Genomic DNA, 20,626 nt, shown 5'->3' on the forward strand with positions numbered 1-20,626 from the left:
GGCACAGGAAAAACATCGCCTTCACACAAATGAAGTTTCATTATGCGCTTCGGTACAGTCGAAGTTGTGAGTGAAGCGGAGGCATTTCATGTAAGCGCTATTTACTGTTGGTTTGATGGCTACTGGTATTTGATGTTAATGCTTGCATTAGCCTCATAGCGACTGGTTTTGTAGACCGCCGGGCGGCTAGCTTGTCGTAGGTTAGCTGTTATGTTGTCGTAGTCGTGTCGTATCAAACATTCGTATTGCCGCATGCGACGCATGTTGCCCCTTTGCTCAGATACAATGCGTGCTGGTGAGTGAATTTTTGCTGCTGGCTGCCTTGCGCGCAGTTCTTACGTTTATCAGCAACTTCATGGCTAACAGCATTTCCAGTAGTTAACGTCAATTCAAAGTGAACGGTAGTGAACGTTAACGATTACGCGTGAGTAAAACGGAAAAAGTCGTCAACATTTTCGTCACATTGCCTTCGTATGCGTATGTGATTGTTGTCGTTGTCAGCGTCATTGTCGTTGCTGTCGCCGTTGTCAGTGTCACTGTCAAACGCGTTGTAATTGTCGGCTGTGTAGCGGATATCCAATTCAAACGAAATCGACAATTTAATGAAATTGTATTCACTCATAATCATTTAACTGTACAGGAGTACTTTTTGAGGTTATGTACAATTTAAAAAGTGTTTAAATGATTTAAGATGTTGGCTCCAGCACAAACCATGTGTGTAAAGTTGTAAGCAGTTGTAACGGAGGCTAATTGAGTGAAATTCTGAAGTTAAGTTCTCAAGTACCTTTGTGACCGCAAAAACTACATGAGTACACAACATACAATTTAAGCCAAGTGATTTATTTAATAATATAGTGGTATATATGTAAAGCTCTTACTTTGGGTAAAAATTTGTTAATGACATTGCAAGGAAAATGTGATCGAACAAAAAGTAAAAAAAGTAAAAAAAAAAGAAATAAAAATACTTGTTTGGAAAACAAACGAATTGTATGCACAATTTGCTAATTCGGCAGAAAACTTATGCCTTAAGTTTGTTTGTTATTGTTTTCTTATGTTCTAAAAGTTTGCCGAACTGCTACTCTGTTGACGAAAGATCGAAAGCTATGCAGCATGTTGTGAGAAGTGTTGCGTATTAATCAGCAAATTTTTGAATCTTTTTTTAAGTAAAAAGGGGTATGAATAAAAGAAATAGTGTTGTATAAAATAACTGGTAATATAAAGTGGACATTCATAAGAGAAAACAAGTAAACAATAGTAATATTGTAAATAAAATCGAATAGTTGAATGAAAATTGTACAAATAATAAAAAATTAAAGTTCTCAAAAATTAGTTTTATAGTTCGAAAACTTTTTTATTTGCGTTTTAGTAGTGTGTCATTCCACTTATATGTGACTGTGTGTCGTCGTATTTATAAGCTACTTGTGCTAAAACTTCTTAAACCTAGAAAACGCATAAATAGATTTTCCACAACATTAAGCACATATACATAAGTTATTAGTGTTTGTGAATGTCAAAATAAAAAAGCATCGAAAACAAAAGAAATCAAAGAAGTTAGTTATCTACATAAAAAGAACGCGGAATTTTCGTATAAGCAGCATATTTAACTGTATTTTTGTAAGCTGCTTCCATCACAGTATCAGTATCCTGACATTGGCATCGCCTTACGGGTTTAGTAACGCGCCTAAACGTATGCAAAGTGAGTACTAACTGAAGTAGGCAATAAGTTACCAATGAGCTTTCCGGATAGAGAGAAGAAAGGCAGCAAAAATAAATAATATAATAGTAATCAAAGCGTATTAGTGCCTTTGTTAGGTATTGTTAAGTGATGTGCACTCAAATAAAGCATTTGCTCCCCGAAGAGAGGGCAAACGTTACAGAGGCAATGTTTTGTAGGCATTTTTTTCGTCGAAATTTATATTTGTAGACTGTTTAGAATTCGGCGCCATTGCTATTGTTTACATTATAAATCCACTTTTCGGGAGAAACTTGTAATTCGCTGTAAGAAGCTTTATTCATTATATTCGCTTTCAAAGCACGACTTTTCAATGTTCTTTTCAAATAAGTGGCTTGCGTTGTGAAGTTTTTGAATCAAATCTGGTTTAGAAGTGACCTGCCATGAAAGTTTTTTAAATTAAAAGGGCATGTGTAAGGGCTAACAGATGATGCTTAGAACTATAGTGCAGTTTAATATACACTGATTTTCATCAGAAATCTGACAAGTACAGCTCGCAGTGCGTGTGCTCTTTATTCACATTGCAGTTGCATGCAATTGAAACACACACACGTTCGAAATAATGATTCTTCCTTCGACTATATAATGTCGAATCAAACTACCAAGTTCAAATGAGATATAAGTTCGAAATGGAATTCAATTAGTCTATATAGTAAAACCTCCAATTCGGGTTAATTATAGTTTGCATTAATTTACATTTTAAACACTCTTGCAAGAAAATGCTTTGTATGTACACCTTTACCCTCTATCATAGCGTGCAGACTTTTATTCATAGAATGCACCAAATTTTATATAAGTTCAGGAGTTATATTTGCCCATATTTCCTGAATATTATTAAATTGAGTTTAGCTGCTGACGGAGTCAAATTAGTTTTTAAGTAGTAGTTGTCCATTCTTTACATAATTTCTTTGATGAAAACATTGCACTACACACCACACAATGACAATATTATTTAATTTTGTATCTTTTAGCGCTTAGTCTTTTTTACGCCATACAAATCGACGACAATCAGATCCAAATAAATTCAATTTTAACTCATCTGTAACAAGTAAGGAAGTTCTAAGTTCGGATGTAACCGAGCATTTTATACACTCGCAACTTGCAAGGATCAAAGCCTGGGAAACTACTTCAGATGTTCGCAAAATTTTTATTTTATTATATGAATTTCAATTACAATATATATCTTACACATTGACCGATATTTTCGGTAAAAAGTCAACTATAGGTACTGTACCTTGTGCAGGGAATAAAAATGACGACAATTGTTAACTGGTTTGGTCTCAGTCATTACTCTGTTAGCCAATAAAAAGTTCGACGGTTTACAATACTATACTTTACCGTTAGTTTTTGTATCAGCCTTTAAAAATTATTTTTTGATTCAAAGTAATTATGTACGTTCAATTAAATTGACGCTTCATTACGGCTACTGAAAACATAATTTGCAGAATTTTTTTTTTTTTTTGTTCTCAGTAGTGCGACAATTCCAAATGGCAGCGCGACCTAATTAAGTTCTTTTGTGTCAAATCGTTTGAATATAAAATTGTCCTCGACTGTTTCGTCCCAGCGGTTGCGTGGTGACGAAGTTTAATAAAATTGAATAAAACCGCGCTTAACAAAGTGGACACGAAGCCTGAACACGCTTTACAAAAATGTGAAAGAATTCGTTGTTATATTGAATTCAAAGAAGTTAACTCAACTCAAAATATAAATTGGAATCGCATTCACTGTGTCATTTTACTTTAGGGCCAGTATGAAAGAAAATCATTAATGATTGATTTCACTACTCAATACAACTCTCACCTTTCGTTTTGCAATTTACGTAATTGGCTCAAAACATGAGAAGGTTTGGTGTATTTATTTCTAGTGGAAGCAGTTACTAATTGTTGTGTACGAAATTGATGAACATTTTTTTCCAGAACTTATATAAATACAATATTTTATATCAAAACAAGGATTATTAATTGAATATAATATTAAAATTTGTTGTTTTTTAATTTTTCATTAATTTTTTTATATCTACATTAAACTATTGAATGGTAAATCGATTATCGAATAGTATTATTTATATTCTTGAATTTTTTTGATGACTTACTATTTTATATTATTACTTTTTGTTAAAATATTGGCAAATGGTTTCTTAACTTTTAAAATGTTTTAAATAATTATTTTAATAGAAGAAGAATTGAATTTTTATATATCATATTTTATATATTTTTTAGTTTTAATGTTAGGAAAAAGTTTTTGTATAGTAAAAATGAGAACATTTTCGCGTTGTATAATAAAGTTGGGCAATAAACCTGCGACGTCTATACCTTAAATGATGATCAGCCTACAATAAACCACCTTCACAACCGTAATTTCATATCAAAGCTTTTTCATGAATTCTAATTATATACATATAAAATGACCGACATAATTATAATTATCATCGTCAGCATTGTTTTTTCGAAGATCTACAGTCGTTTAATCCTTAAGGGGTTCAAGCACACTTTTTGATTTTGCCGTGTAAAGTTTTCTGAAACTTAAAACTTTTTACACCTGATAAAATCAGAAAAGATTGCAGACGCAACACACTGACACATAATCCTTGTAAACGAGCATGCCATTATTTATGCATAAAATTAGGCAGATTTCTAAGCAGATTTGTTTTCACGCCTTTCATGTAGTTAAAAAAACACACACAAATACATGTATGAAATTGTTTACGGTACATTTTCAAGCAAATACGCCTGTTTAGTCCAATTCAAAAGTCATCACGCCCGCAATACAAGTATATGACTCAGGTGCGCCACATCGCTAGCTGTAGGTTCGGCAACAGTGGCGAAAGGTAGGCTGCCTATGCTGGTTTTGTCGGAATTTTTAAGCATCCTGTCAGAAGCCAAACAAAATAAAATACAACCACAACAACAGTTACAACGTATATACAGAGAAGCTGCAAAGTATGCATTGTTAAAATAAGCATGCAGCGAAAGGCGCAGCAGCAAAGTTATTTTCGGTCAGACGTTAAGATTGCTCCATACGTCTGTCTTTTGGCTGAGTGAAAATGAAAAACACCTACATGTAGGTAACAGTGAGTTTGAGTCTATAAATAAATAAATACTGGGTTCCAAGGCTCTTAAAGGGAAGCCAATAAGTGAAGGTCCAGGGGAATACTGACGAGTACTTTGTTGGCGGGTGTAATAAATATTGGTAGAAGCTACTGAAGCTCCCTTACACCCTTTCTACCTCTTTGCTGGACATCCGGTGGATGCTCATCGTCTGCCATTAAAAGTGAATACTGATTGATAAATTTTGCATTACACTTTGTCATGATCAGTGCTTTCTTAACTTAAAGCTAAGGACATTAAAGAGAATATTTAATCGTGTCGCCGCAAGATTTTATGACAGCTGTAAGCCGAAAGGCCGGCGCTTGATGTTGCTTTCAGCATGACACTGCGGAAAATTTGCGCTTAATTAAGTGAACTGAAGTGACAGACAGTGTGTGAGAGTATAAAAATATATGGACATATTTTTTATTTACTTTTGCTTAAAAGAAAGTAATGCATCTCCAACTTTTTTTGGCTTTAAAAATATGATATAGTCATCAGGCGCACGAAGAAACATAGCTACTGCCTTGCCGAGGCTTGAATCTACCAGTTTACAGTGTACAATTTACCATGAGAAAACTAGGAATTTTATAAATTTAGACAATAAACGCTCAACGATTCCTTGCGACTTGTTAATAAGCAAAATGGAGGACAAATAAAAAATTAATTTCAACGTGAGTTATCTAAGAAAATTGGGTATAAATATTTTCCTCAAGATCAGATCTTCTTCTAGCCCGCTCCACCTATTACTGTGCTTTTCGATCTACCCGTTGACTTGGCATCGAATATATATCAATCAATATATTAATAAATATGTGTGGCATTTCATGAAATTGAATAGTGAAAATTTCGCAGAAAAAGAGTAAATAATATTACTAAGTCAGTTAGATTAGATGATTTTATAACAATATAAAAACGAAAAGAAATTTAAATATATAAATAAATAGCTAGAGAGGCATCTATCAGGTTTGCTATAGGCGTGGAACCTATTGTACATGATGTAATAAGTATTTTAAAATATAAGGTATCAACCTTATGTAATATAGCTGTAAAAGGGGTAGTTTTAGATAATTTAGTATTGTAATGGAACCAAATAAGCAATGTGGCTTATTTTTTTAGTGCCAAACATTTGGGTGTTTCGGTTCATAAAATCTTTGTGTGCACATCTAACGAATTTATATATTTAATATATTCTTAATATTCTTTCCATATGCTAGTTTATTTAATTTACGATAACACTGGAATACAGCTCTCTTTCTAACCTCTCTCCATTTATTCGTTTTTATACCTTCGTAGGATACCTTTATTATTTCTTTCCATTCCAATTTTAAAATATCGTCATATAAAAGTAATAACAATAGCTTCTATTTGAAAATTAATTAATACTTAATTAAGTAACACAGACTTAAATGCTACCGAAATATAGCATTCTAAGAAATATCACTCTCTATATGCGTAAAATATGAAAGACATTTATCAACCGAAATACACCTGAAACCCCATTACTTAAGTACTCTTCTACCTAGTGTCAGTGACCTCATTAAAGTGCTATCTTAGTATCTTAGTAGATCAAACTATACGCTCAAAAGCGGATATACTTGTATTCAGCATAAATTATTTCAGTATTGAATAGATTGGCGCGCACACGAGCAAATCTATTCTTTCAAATATCCTTTCAAAGACATGTGAGCAGATACATAACTTCGCAATTGTGAAAATGCTTTTACGCCCACCAATCAACTTCATTGTTATAGCCGAGCATTTATTTACGTTACAAACACACATACTTATGTTTGTGGGAGCGTCCCTGTATGTAGCGGTGACAGAATCCTTTTGTTTGCACATCGCGCATCAATTACTTACAATGTTGTTTGGTGATTAATAGCTTGTATGATTAATATGCGCACAACTACTACACTTGAGTTAATATTTACATATGTGTGTGCATGTATGGTGACTGTGCCTGTAAGTGGTCTCATACCACGCTATTGCTGCTCACTGCTCGCCAGTATGCTAAAACCCTTTCGGTGTACGCCCACGTAAACCCACAAGTTCGTCCTCACTTATAATCCTATTTGCGCTTATAACGCTTTTATAAATACTATTGTACAATGCGAACACGCTACAAAATAAGTGTAAGTTAATTTGATTTATGAAAGCGACATGAAGCATATTCTAGGGCGCACAGACATTTATTATTCAATTGCTCTTTTGTGTGTGCTCTCTCTTCTGTATATGCACGGGGCTGTATGCAGGCAAGTTTAAGTTTCTGCAACATTCCCGAAAGCAAATTGCATTATGTGTTTTCCGGCAAGTAAAAGCAAACACAAACAAACAGTTGGTGATGAAAATAAGGGGGAGAAATAATCTACATTTAAAATAAATTATTCGAATATGTATTGAAAAATTTTATGCAATATATTTTAAATAAATTTATTGTAACACTCATATAATCAGAGCTTTATGGCTTCACTCTTGTATACAATAGTGCACGCATTTAAACTTATATTATATATAAATATATAAATATATAAATATATATATAATATTAGTTCACTAGATTCATATACATCTCATTCAAAAGAGATTTGCTTCGGATTAATATTTTATAGTATAGACAACGAAATGGGAATACCTTCCCCAGAATAAATTTTAAATAATATGTGTTTTCTTACAAAATATGTACAACGGTAGTATTTTAAACACACGAGTATAATATGAAATATAAATTTCCGCTTTGAGTATTCACCCTGACTCACTTTGTTATATAATTACATTTTGCTTCGTGTTGGAAATATTCCTACTAAAATCACACTAATTAACTCAAGAGTGATATATACGATAAAACTTAACCCAAAGGGATTAAATTCAATATATTGGGTATATAAGGAAAAAGACAACCAGAGAATCGGAACATATTTTATTAAGGAGGTGTATAGCAATTTCATTATCTTTAAGAACACTTGTGAATAATGAGGGTAATATGTAGTATAAGAGAGGTAGGGTAGGTCATACATTGGAGTGGCTGTATTTGTGCAAAGTTTTTTTCCGATATCTTGATTGGTGCTTGATTTATTTACTGAAAAGAGAAAACAATTAGAGTTACGTAACGAATTTAGTTGAAATTGTACGAGTCAACCTAGAGGTATAGAATTTCACATAAAAGTGCACGGTATCCCGCCAATCCTTTAAACTCCTTACATAGAATACAATCGGGAATCGAATACAATATATTTATATTCGTAATAAAAATAATTTCTTTTCACTCAAATATATCGAACTTTATGACTGAGAAGTTTCTTTTGAAGGGAATTCCCCTTTCTTAATTTAATATATATGAAGAAATTTCAGTCGAAAGTGGTTGGATTTTGTTGGAAGTTTATGGCGATCCTTTTTTTTGCGCTTGGTACAAATGAAAAATAGGGTTTTAGACACCTCCAATAAAGTTTCTTCAAGCCTGAGCTCTTAATTATATACGGGAAGGTCCTCCGCCTTACAGTTTTCAATTTTAAAATTTTGCAAAAAAGCATCAGAAAAACCTTTTCTACAATCTTTTGCAAAATGTTCTTCGAAATCAGACTAAGTTCATTACACAAAACAATGCACAGATAATGTATTTACTTTATTTACTAACATTTAAAGGAATATTCTTGTTTCTTTTGAATTTCAGCATTTTGTCTCTAAGTTATTCGATCAGTCAGAATTTTTCTAGCCCTCGTAAGCCGGATATGAAGATATGCGAGCTTCCGGCTCTCTCTCTCTCACGCGTAACACTTTTACGTTGAGCTTGGGTGTCAGTAAATTGTTTAAATTTTAAACTGAATTTTTACTAGATTTAAAATCTAAAAGAAGCTTATGAACGGTTAAATTATTAATATATTTAAATTTGCTAGTTTATACACTAGAACTTTGAAACAAAAAATATTTTTCGGTTTTCCTGTATTCCTTCCAATTTATCTTATTTTTGTTAAAATGCAAAGCCAGTATTCATTTTAAACCAGTGTGCTCTCCAATACAGTATGTATGTATATATAATATATATATATATTAACAAGTATAAGTGTAGTTCTACGAGTCACTTCAAGTTAGCGCAAGTCACTTGCCGTCTAGAACTTGCTAGAAGTTGCTTTTTTATGCATATTTCTCTTACCACATTTCCTCTAATTCCCTTTCCCATCATCCGTTATTTTTTCAAGTCGGTTTCCTCTTTTCAAAACTGCTGATGCGAAAATGCCTTATCAATCTCACGAGAAACACTTTGCAAAGAGGATGGCGGGACGTAGACACGGCTTTGACTTGCAATCCTCTAATCAAAAACATCTGAAAATTGAATGTGGGAAAATTTATTACGGAAATGCTCTTTTTTCATTCAAAATTTGTTGGGCAAATATTTGTTCTTCTGCATTAGTTTGAAATGTGTTGCTTTCTTTGCTTTCGTTGTAGTATTGCAAATGTATGTCTCCAGTTTATAATAGCACATTATCTCTTTAAAAAACTTCTTTCTCACATATATTTATATTTTTGATATAATTAATCAAGACATCAAAATTGCTGTGGCAGCAGGAGGAAAGCATAACTTAGGGCGTTGTGCCGTGGCATATGTTATGAAACATACTTTCATCTGAATAGGTAGAAAATATGTTACTTGAGTGTCAAGGTCACGGACAGTATTGCTACATAAAACGAGACTGTCGACGTTGATTCCCAGCTGGCATGTATTTTTGATTAAAAAATAGTAGAAAAAATCAACTCAGCAGACACTGCGCAAAAAACTTTTGCTGCCACCTTGGCCTATCCCCATGCTCATTGCCCATTCGAAAGTAATAATAACTATTTACATCTGCTTTCGTCGCATACTCTTTTTCTAATTACAAAATTTTCATGCTGGAATTTCGAAAGAATTTCTATTGATTGCAGTTTCATTAAGAAAGATACACAGAGTGGTTAAAATAGTAAAGCATTGTTAGTGTACAAACTTTCTCAACGCCTAGATTAATTGTTGAAAAATTCGACTATCAGAATGTTTAGAATATAAAAGATGAACAAATTCGCAATAAGCACATACCTCTACGATTAAATAAGATTTATAGGTAAAGAGTGCAATATTTTATATCAGAACGGTAGCGCCTTTTAAATTTGAGATAATTTTATTTGAATGGATTCTTTATGATTTATAGGTTTTTGATCTGAGGCTTCAAGAAACCGCCCAAAGAGTAGACAATGGAAGTCAAATCTGGAGATCTGGATGAACTTTTAAACTCTGTCAAGTATTTTGGACATCAAATGTCCGGAGACTTTTTGTGCAGGAACATATAGTTTTATTCATGTTGTAACATAGCGCGCCATATTTTTGAATCCAGTCATCGTGAAGACATATCCACTCATTTACGGATACACATAATAGTCAACATCCGTTCGTATCCATTTCTATACAATGTTTGGATTCGTTTGGATAAATATTAGAGATGGTATCGAAGCAACTGCGGACCTTTAAATACTTTACAGTCGTAAAACGGCACTTTAGCTATCTTAACTGTATCATCTCTTTCACAAATTTTGAATATTAATGCCGCGAGAAGTGAGAAATGGGCTCAACGATTTGCATGTAGAATTTATACGGTTATACGGTCATTTCGGTGTAAAACATTTTTCTGTTTGAACATATTCATAGTTATTATTTTACTGCTTTAAAGTGTTTAAAACTTGTCGAACCAATTCCACATGACGCACCCATTATTGTTTAAAGAAAGTGTAGGTAGAAGGAGGTACTTAAGCCTTACATTTTCTTTTCATATTTATTTATGAAACAATTACATTTTCCATATATACAAATTAATATTCCAAAGTTGCAACATTCTATCCTTTTTTAGCAGACTCAAAAATTCTTACATCATATTTTCTGAGTTGCCACTTATTACAAAATATTTTGGATATAGTAGGTATAAGTGTCCACATATAATTCAACAGTACATAAAATGTATTCATATATGTAGGGTGGCTCTCCAAAAATCAATTAATGAGTGTTTGCTTTTTCACACTGTTAAGCTATACTTCCGCATATAATATATTCAGGAAAAAACAAACATGAAATTAGAATCCTTATTTTAATGTGACTAAAAATTTCGAAAAGCAGGCAGACAGTTTTGTCTCACTTTTGAGAATAGCCTCATGTCTGTAATGGCTTATAATCTTGATGCAATAAACAACAGAATCAAATAATTGTTATTTTAAAGTGTGAAAATCGAAAAGTGCACACTTGAAATGCACAAATTCCTAAATTTAACTTAAGATTGCATTTCCTATGCAAACATTACATCTCAAATAACAAGAGCATAAGAGCTACACAAACTTTCTACCATAAACTATACGAGTGACTCGCCATGCAACTTCGGTGGAGAAACTAACTAAGTGAAGAAAATAAAAATATTCAACACTTAAATTATTTTCGCAAAGAACTTTCTGCAACATTTCTCGAATAAGATACACTCAAAAAGACCACAAAAGGCTTATTTGACATGCTCTCAATCATTCAGGCACTGCAACAAAAGTTCTGTGTTGAGTTAGGTGTACATGAGCACTCCTCGGGCCATTGCTGAGCTCAATTACCACCTGTAGTAGGTAAGAAATACAAGCAATTTTATTACGCTGTATAAAAGCTACCAATTGATTAAGGTTGCATTACAAAAATGCTTTAAAAAAATTTAAATTAAATAAAAGTATTTCGAATTAAAGGACGATTTATTGTTTCTTTGTTTTTCGATGTTTGCATACTGAGAGTAAGCCTATTTATTTTGAAATGAAGAAGTCAATTGGAATGAAATTTAATGGTGTGCGTTATTTAGTTTAAGTTAATTAAAAAAATTATTAATTTAATAGTTTAAAGATCACCAAATTCTTTTGATATGAGATTAAGACCAAGGTATAGGGCAACTCCAATCATGTTCAGCGCTAAAACATTAATATAAAAAGGTTTGCTAGAATAACGGAAATTATTATATTTATAACACATTAATATCGCACAATTTTGGAATTAAACTAAAGTATATGCAATTTTATTTTGCTAATATATCTTACAAATTGACGGATATATTCCTTCATTAGGTATATAAGAGTAAGGTATAGTATTGATCTGATTTTATCTATTTTGGGCATTACCATATTGTTAGTAGAAACAGATGCCCCCTGTGTTTCAGTAAGGTACCTCACATATCATCACCAATATATTCGTATAAGGCGTAAAGTCCCGAGATATGTGACTTAAAAGTGGGCGGTGTCACGACGGCTTAGTTATGGCAGTTTATACGTTTTCGGTTAATGGCGTTTTATGGGCGGGGTAGAGGTTCGATTACGCTCATCTACGAACTTATCCTTACTTTGTTGCGAAGGAATATGTTTACCAAGTGTCATCAATATATCTTAATTTTTACTCAAGTTACAGCTTGCACGGACAGAGAGTCACGCGGATTTCAACGCATCTCCTCATCCTGACCATTTATATATAATATGTAACCCCATATCTAAATCGATAAGTTTTAGGTGATACAAACAACCGTTAGGTGAACAAAACTATTATACTCTGCAGCAACATGTTGTAAGAGTATAAAAGTCGAGTTTAAAAAGTTAAGAAGCGCTGCAATGGGTGCATTATATCGAACGGAGAATATTTTAAAGGCAGCAACATTAATGAAGACGAATGAATAATTATTATTTTTTTTCAAAAAACGAAATCTCGCGCTATTTTTGAACACACCTCGCATAGCTGTAATACAAACTGATCGATTAAAACCAGTTTCTTGTAGGAAACTTTTTTTTTGTAAAGTTATTATAGCTTGGGTACAACCGAATATAACGTTTTCTGGTTTTATATTAACCCTCCTTAAGTAATTTGGAATTTATAAGGAATCTGACACTATTTAAGTTTTATTCCATTTCATTGCTATAGCTGTTAAGGCAACTTGAAATTTGCTTTAATTTATTTAAATACGAACCATTCGTATATACATATGTATCTGTATTAACTTATAAGCAAACATTTCAAAACATATAATTTAATAGATGCATGACAATTTCAATCTAATCGGCATTTAACCTTATAAGCTTTAAAACAGATAATGTATGCATACCCCCACTTGTACTTATATTTACGCTCCTATTAATTATTTCACACGGATATTATATCCTGGCATTTAATATGTATGTATGTCAGCATGTGTAAATGGATATTTAAACAAATGAAGTGGAAATGTAACATCAGTACGGATGATTTGTTCCAGGCACACACATTTGTCAGCAGACTTCGTTCGACACGAGGACATAGCCACAGACTCCGACAGCAAACCAAGAGTTTATGAGAGTACATACAAGTATGTGTATATGTTTCTTTCACGACTTTTATTACTCTTTACATTTCATATATGAATGTATGTATATTGTTTCGATTTTTTATTATTTTAAGGAAATATGATATGTCATGCGCTACATAGTGTCTGCTGTTAAAGAGTTTAAGCGTGCGTTTACCACTTATGTCGTTATGTGTACAATATTTATTTGGTTTTTCTGTTTCAAGTATACATGCATATATGTATGTATATACAAAACTACAGTTGACAGCATCACAGAACCAATCAAAACAAATATGTAAATCAATACGCAGTCCCACTTGCCACACACGGTGACAACCAAGTTGAAGATTACGCTGACCCGGATAACCAACAAATAATGGAACAAAGTGAAGTTTTGCAAAACTTGCGTTTATGAAGTTTTACATAAATATATACAAATTATTTTATTATTGATTTACGATGAATGTTAATATTATATATCAGCAATAAACAAAATATCTCGATAAAAGAATTTTCCCTATGTTGTCGCTAGTTCTTTAAATATAATATTTCTGTAGTTCATTTTTTCCTTAACTTCAAAATCTATCTAGCAAGAGCTTTCATTAAATTCGTGTTTTAATAGCTGCTTTCACAGTCTGATCATTCTATAGCATATAAAAGTTGGTCAGTGAAATGCAATTGAAATGAGTTCAATGCAGAGAACGAAAAAAAGATTTTCTCCAGATAATGTGATGAGTACGGCGTTAGGTATGTAAGTCCAGAGCCATCAAAAAAGCCTTAGACGGTAAATTAGTTTCAGAAAAATCCGTTTAAAAAAGACATTGATCGTATGCAAAAATAGGTTATTGGTTCCTTATTTTTAAAACCTATTAAAATAAAAAAGGATTTTTTATTTTGTTAAATCGCATATAAAATGTGTATTTACTATAAGCATAGTTATTATAGAAAATAAAGATATGCACTCTAACCTTAAAAGTAATGTTACATTTAATTTTATATAAGGTAAAAAACTACAATATAAAAAATTTGCTTGTATCGACAAAAATCGATTATTGGCGTTTTGTGGACGTGGCAGTGGTCTGATTGCAATACCGAACTTCTTATGGTGCCAATGAACATGTGTACCAAGTTTAATAAAGATGTCTTAATTTTTACTTTAGCTTGGATGGGTGGACGGACAGACGGATGGACAGACAGTCACTCGGATTTCAACTCTTCTCGGCATTCTGATAATTTGGCCTTGTGGCCAAAAATTGTCTAAATCGAACCAAAACTGTTCAAGCCCCTAGGTACTGAATATGTGGACCACAGTGCCTATAGTTGACCTTCTACCGAAAATATCGGTCAATCCACAAAGAAATCTCAAACGAGTATACCATTTGACTTTGCGAGAGTATAAAATGTTCGGTTACATCCGAACTTAGCCCTTCCTTACTTGTTTAATTTATATTGGATATACTTGTAGGTGATGATAGTACCATCGGATTGAACAGGGAATTTATTTATTATAAAAATAACTCTTCAAAACTTGGTTCAGTGGTTGAAAGTCGTTGAAAATATATCCAGATTTCATTTCGGTACTTGTAGCGTGCTCTCTAAGTATGGACAATATTTTTACCCAAGCATCATCCTTAAGCAGACTGCAATGATATTCAGGCTGAGGTGAACACATTCCTCGCTACCCAGTGAGAGATTGTGCTTTGAAGTTAGGCAGAATAAGACGTGAGGAAAGTAGGTAACCTAATGCAAAAGGGCATCTGCAGAAATGCCCATCTAAGCCTGCTCCGAGTTGAGCGTTAGGGCATCCAAAGTTATGAGTAAAATAAGGCTCTCACTTTTCTATAACTTTTCTTGTCTACTTTACTATTTTTACTTTTCGGACTTTTTCTTTTATGATCTTTTCAACATTTTTACCTTTCATATGAACAAGTTCTTTAGAAGCCAGCTGAAGTGGTGACGTTTCTGTTTGTTTGCTTTGTCAAAAAGGTTGACAAAGTTTCGATAATTTCAGGCACTACCTGTTATTGTGAGAATATCCTCATGTATATATTGAGAAGTATTGATCTGTTTAAGTAGTTAGGTTAGCGTTTAATAAGAGTATAACTGGAAATACGTTGAATATCATTGTAAAAAAGCCCAAGTTCGCTTTGATGATTTTTTAATTAACTAAATTATGAATCTACGTGAAAAAACATATAGTGGAATTAAAAAAAAAAAGAAAAAAAGCTACAAATGTTAACAAGTCTGTAAATATTTTTTAAAGTATATATTTTGTGTATATATATAAATAAAAAATTTTCATTATACCTGTCATGGTGGTTACAAGGAAAATCTGAATCCAATTATGTTCCTTGTTTATTTGACATTATAAGGCACCTTTAAATGTGGGTTACCACGCTTGACGAACATCCCGATATACATATGTACTTATATACGAAGTAGAAAGCTTTAAACAACATGCTGCCTAGGTAAAAAAGAGAACTAAAACTGGGAAGAAAGCGATATATTTTAGTAAAAAATATACGCTGACCAACATTAGTTAAACAATTTTTCAAATAAAAACACGCGCTCACATACCTACAAGCTCGTACATATGTCTCGTTTATATACATAAGTACATTTGTCCGAGTGCTCTCGTGAGGTTAGTACACACTAACTTACCATACATGTATAAATGTGCACTTGTTTGCTTGCGACATTGTCAAGCAGGCGAGCAAACGACCCAATTTGTCACTTTGACAGAGTGATGACTGTCATTGCTGCGTTGTCGGTTGGTGCTCGATCGCTGCTGCCAAGTTGCGGAGCTGTCACTGTTGGCGACAATAACTGTGGTTATTGCGGTCGATTGCTGCCAAGCCAAGAATCCACAACAATAACTACAACAATTGAAAATTGTGGCAAAAAGAAAAGAGCGGTGAGCAAAAGTTGCCAATGACAAAGGATCTCTGCTGACACTGGCGGCAGCTTTTGCCGCAGTCGCGTCATGACCGCGACCCCGACGTCATGCAACATTGTTGGCTTATCAATTGTGGGTTGCGTTGGAGCAAATTGATAAAGGACGGAGAAATATAAAAAACAGTTATACAAAGGAACAAATATGGTATGTATATATTTATGTAGCAAGGAAAACATTTTGCCGCTGGCTATCGTTGAAAATGTAAACAAAGCTACGCACACACACATACACACACCTCTGCCCATGTTAAAGTAGCGTGCAATGAAGCAACACACTGGTCGGATGAGAACTAGTTTGCATTTAAAATAAACGATTGAAAGTCTGTTATTAAGGAGTACTTCCTACATTTAGTAATAACACATATTGGAGTGCCATTTTTGGCAGATTTTTGGGTATTTAGCCATTCACAATAGCAAATTTTGTCTAAAATCATAGAAACAAAATTTGGTGCCATTGAATAAAACGTTCATAATTTTACTAAGATAACCGAGCGTAAATTCTCTTATATCCAGTTCATTATCGTTTACACTTGTAAATTTTTTGACAATAGAGCAATGCCCAAAAATAGAGAGCAGAGAAATGATAAATAAAGACAGTTATATATATTTATTTTGAACTTACATTCTAGTCCTAAAGAGACTGGTATATTTTTGACCAAAACCTGTCAAGGAAAAGGTCAATTCTCTCGCTGGGATGGTGGTCAATATTAGTTGGAATTGAACTAGTTACAGTAGATTTCCCTATTTGATATATGCACGTTAAATAAACAAAAGCATATTCAACAAAAGCGGCAATACATACAACAGCTCACTTACAATATTGAAAAGTGTCTGCTGCTGACAAACAAGAGAGATGGCAAACTCAAAATACCTACCAAAAATGCCAATTTATTTACGCGTCTGTCGGCAAGGCCCGTCTCTCGTTGCGGTGCTTTAATTTTTTGCAGCCGCTACCAGGCATATACAATGATTTTTAGCGCTTTGTGATTGGCGGTTTTTGAAATTGTCCAATTGCCGCGCAATCTTAGACGATTATAATAAAAATTAAAATTTATTTTTTTGGCTTCTTCCATAAAATATAATATTGGCGTGCGATATTTACACAAAGAAGGAAGCCAAAATAGCTAAAAATAAATAAGAACAAAACAAATATTTTCCAGGAAGCACCACATATTCAGCGTCAAGTGACCGCTTTGTTTATGTTATTATATAATTATTTATTTTATTCAAAACGGTGCTATTGAAATGGAACCCTGTACGGTTTTCTGTCAACACTTTTGATGCTGTCTGAAATACGAAATTAGTTTATAGCCTTGGAAGTGTTTATGGCTTCAACCAATTTATGGTCGATTTATGCTTTGTCCACACTTTTTATACCCTGAACAGGGTATATTAAGTTTGCCACGAAGTTTGTACCACCCAAACGTCGGAGACCCTATAAAATATATATATAAATGATCAGCATGATGAGCTGAGTTGATTTAGCCATGTCTGTCGGTCCGTCCGTCCGTCCGTCTGTATATATGCAAACTAGTCCGTCAGTTTTTAAGCCATTGATCTGAAATTTTGTACCTGTCCTTTTCTCACTAAGAAGCTGCTCATTTGTCGGAACGGCCGATATCGGACCACTATAGCATATAGCTGTCATACAAACTGAACAATCGGAAGCAAGTCCTTGTATGGGAAACTTTTTTATTTGACGTAATATCTTCTCGAAATTTGGCACGAGTTATTTTCTAAGGCAAGAATATAATCTCCGCAGAAATAGTTTAGATCGGATCACTATGTCATATAGCTATCATATAAACTGAACGATCGGTGTAAAGTCCCTGCATGGAAAAAAATTTTATTTTTTATTGCCGATTCAAAAAATTAAGTCTGAATCAAGTTATTGTAAGGAACCTTTGTATCTCTGAAGGGTATTATAGCTTCGGTGAAACCGAAGTAAAGGTTTTTTCTTGTTTAACCTTCAAACGGTCAGGCGGCGCCGATTCAACCACATTCAATACATTTTCGTTAATAATAATAATAGTTCTTGTCGCATGCATATCAAGTCCTTAGAAGCTTGTCTTGTTTTCACTACCTACCAAATAAATAGTTTATTATTTATATAGAAAACATGCCATAACATAATGGTTATTTTATTTATTAGATGTCATGAAGCCAACTAATTTTATAATTTTTATATTACTAGAACAGGGTATACTAAGTTTGCTACGAAGTTTGTTATACCTAAAAGGAAATGTCGGAGAGCCTATAAAATGTACTTAAGTATATGTACTTAGTTCTGCCGTAATTTCTGTTGCAAGCCATGAGTTCTGTTAGATGTTCAGGCCGTTATAAAAATTAAACTATAAAAATTTTTTTAGAAATTAATAATGTTTGTACATAGTATAGTTATGTTTAAACGAGAGATGAACAAAATTTTATTCAAAACTTTCAGATTTGGTTTTCATACAAGCTCTCAAACGATTCAGCCATTGATTTATAGCAGCACACACAGTTTTTATTGGTATTGACGACGCTGCTCGAATTAAAGATTTTTTGATTTTTTGAGATGCTCCAAAATTTCTGTGGGGAATTCGATATTCCCTGTTCTCCAACTCCGACCACAAACTTTTGTCAAATGCATTAAAATCTGATGAATCTGATATGATACTAAGAATATTGCTTTTAATACACTGTTCAGTGGTTTTGGCCTTGTGTGCAGGAGCAGAATCTTGCTGGAAAATCCAGTGCTCGCAGAAAGTATTGCTTAACTGCTTTACCACGCCTGCCAAAACATTCTGCGGGTACACTTTGCCTCAGTTTTAACACCTTTTACTCCGAAGTGAAGAGATGTAACGACTTTACAGCAGACCGCACACCAACCCATTACAGTAACTACAGGGTGACCACGTTGAACCCTTGGAAGTTTTTGCTTATTAAAAACTTCAACAGCAAACATTTTTTCATGGTACAGAGAATATTTTCTTGGCCGTTAACTGCATGCTACTGAAGAAGCCGTTTGCATCTGTTGATCTTAATTTGCTCCAGGCGCGTTGTCATGTTGGAGATCACTCGAAAAAGTTTTAACATTTCTGTTCTCTAAGGGGATTTCTGCGATTGCATTCACAAACAGTTTTTATGAATGCGTACCACGCGAGGACGACCATTCCTCCTTTCTGAGTAATACGCGAACTAGTCCCTTAGTTTTTGAAACAGCAATCTGAAAATTTTCGGAACCCCGATATAGGACTACTGTAAAATAGCTATAGCTGTCATACAACCTGACCGATCAAAATCAAGCCCTTGTACATAAAACTTTTAAATAAACAAAGTATCGAAAACAAAGTGATTAGAGAAAACGAACCCTGGCTATTTGAATAATTGACGTTCATAAAACAAAAGCTTTTCGAGGTCTTTCAACTACCCCTAACAGTGGTACCAGTAGATCCAGTAGCCTGGAATAAGCCATAATTTTGGCATATAGGTACTTTTAGCTCAGAGCTCTTCCAAAGTCTTACCGGATCTTCTTCTCTTATATTTTTTGTTCGACCTGATGTTATATATATATATATGTGGTTTTATTAGCTCTAGGTCTTAGAATCGTTCCTGGACTTGGAAGTCACGGCTGACGTCTAACATATTTCCTTAACTTGTATACTCATGCAACGTGTTGCTACAGAGCATACTAGTTCTGCTCACCTCAAACTAATAGAGTTAGATACAGGGTTATATGTACAATATACATAAATGATCAGGATGAAGAGGCGAGTTGAAATTCGAGTGACTGTCTGTCTGTCCGTCTGACTGGGCAAGCTGTAACTTAAGTAAAACTTGAGATATCTTGTTGAAACTTGATACACATGTTTCCTGGCACCATGAGAAGGTTAACATTGAAGATAGGCGTAATTAGATTATTGCCACGCCCATAAAATGCCATTAACTAAAAACTAATAAATTGCCATAACCAAGGTCCAAAATAATATATACAACTGTTATTTAGTACAACGAATCGCATTATTGAAGAATTATTGTGTAATATAAAAAAAATTTTAAAAGTGGGAGTGGCCCCGTCCTTTAATAGATTTAATGTGCATATTTTCCAAACCACTAAAGCTAGTACAAAGGTACCTCAGAGGTTTTGAGTTTCCTGTGTACAAAATCAAGTACTAATGAATATATTGATATATAATTTTGCAAAAAGAGTGCTTTCAAGATATGCCATCTCAAGTCTAAAAGTTGTCGCGTTCAAGCATCCATATTCCGAAAATGTGTACCTAAGTGTGTCTATGGCTGACTTTTTACCGAAATTCTCGTTCAATGTATGAGATATATAATTGGAATTCGGAGAGAATCGTTTCCTGATAATATTATGACTGTATGTCAAAAATGGATTGAATCGGGTCAATACTTCTCTTAGCCCCCATATACCTAATAGAAAGATTTTCGAACTTTCGGCTGACATAAGTATATCGGCTAATATGTGAGTTATCTTAATAAAATTGAGGGGCGTGAATATCTGTATA

At 33.5% G+C, this 20,626-nt stretch overlaps 1 protein-coding gene across 2 annotated transcripts in view; it reads left to right on the forward strand.

Annotated features, from left to right (window-relative positions):
* Window positions 1-352: 352 nt before the first annotated feature.
* Window positions 353-20,626, forward strand: part of rdo (reduced ocelli) — a 166,376-nt gene continuing 146,102 nt past the window's right edge. The window contains exon 1 of one of the 2 annotated variants that reach the window (XM_036374553.2): window positions 353-1,696. The gene's annotated coding sequence lies outside the window, so the exon portion shown is untranslated. Of the gene's footprint in view, window positions 1,697-13,078; window positions 13,182-20,626 lie in introns of those variants that run through there. The other variant, XM_070106312.1, reaches the window with a different exon arrangement.

This window comes from Bactrocera oleae, chromosome 3, assembly GCF_042242935.1.
Source record: "Bactrocera oleae isolate idBacOlea1 chromosome 3, idBacOlea1, whole genome shotgun sequence".
NCBI classification, from domain to species: Eukaryota; Metazoa; Arthropoda; class Insecta; order Diptera; family Tephritidae; genus Bactrocera; species Bactrocera oleae.